We start from the raw sequence: 1068 nt of genomic DNA, 5'->3' as shown, positions 1-1068 counted from the left end.
GCACTGCTCTGAGTGAGTGAGTGGGTGAGTGAATGGTGCATGCCATCTCCTTTGTTATAAAGAAAAAGTAAAGGAACAGAATAAAAATCCACTTGGTCAATCATTTTATCATTTTCACAACACCCTCTGTGGAGGAAAAGGAGGAAGGGAGTAAATGAGCGAGCAATGAAGGCAGGGAGTGCAGATGACACGCTCCTCACTCTGCCATTCCAGTGAGCTCACGGGGTGGCGGGGGGGAGCTCCTGGTGTGGGGGCAAGAGCCCCCCACCTTGTGGTCCAGGAACCCCTCTGGACTTCTGCACCCAGGGATATAAGAGGGCTTCTCTGGTCTCCAATGTATTTTCCAGAGCCAGAGCAAGGAGGGGGATGCTCACACAGTGAGGACCAACTGGTACTCTGTACCCCATAATGCAGGTTGGGCAAGCCCCTTTCCTACCCCGCACCCCCCCCATGATCACTCCCAAAAAGGGGCCAGTCACCTGAGTCCCCCTGCAGTTGGCCCACCTAACACAACACTGACAGGCTCACCCCCATGTTTCCCTATACCCAGGAGGCAGGGGCAACAGGGAATACACCCACACCCCACTATCACTAGGTGGCTCAAATGGGGGAACCCCCTGAAGACTCATACAGCCCCCCAAGCTGCTGCCTATCAGACCACACTGGGTTCTCATACACAATGGGGGACTGGGCAATACCCCTTCCCACCAGAGACCCCCAGAAGCCCCCCCCCCAGAGTTCCATGCACACTTGGGGGAAGTGGGTTTAAACACCTATGCTCTCCTTCATAGTGACGGAGAGTAACCCCCTCCATGAGACCACTCACAGTGAGAAAACACAGTAGACCAAGAGAAACCCTCACTGGAGAATCATGTGGGGAAGGAAGAGTAGACATAATTGCCCTGCACATCACACACCCACAACCTGCATGCACACCCCCTCGCACACAAACCAACCTCCCCCTGACACTCACAGACCCCCACAAACCCCATACCCATCTACACCTCACCTACCCACACACATCCACATGCTGCCCCACCCCACATACACCCCCCACCCCCATAACCA

This window comes from Gavialis gangeticus, unplaced genomic scaffold, assembly GCF_001723915.1.
Source record: "Gavialis gangeticus isolate Ggan-Ray unplaced genomic scaffold, GavGan_comp1, whole genome shotgun sequence".
Lineage (NCBI taxonomy): Eukaryota > Metazoa > Chordata > Crocodylia > Gavialidae > Gavialis > Gavialis gangeticus.
This window is presented reverse-complemented; position numbering follows the sequence as displayed.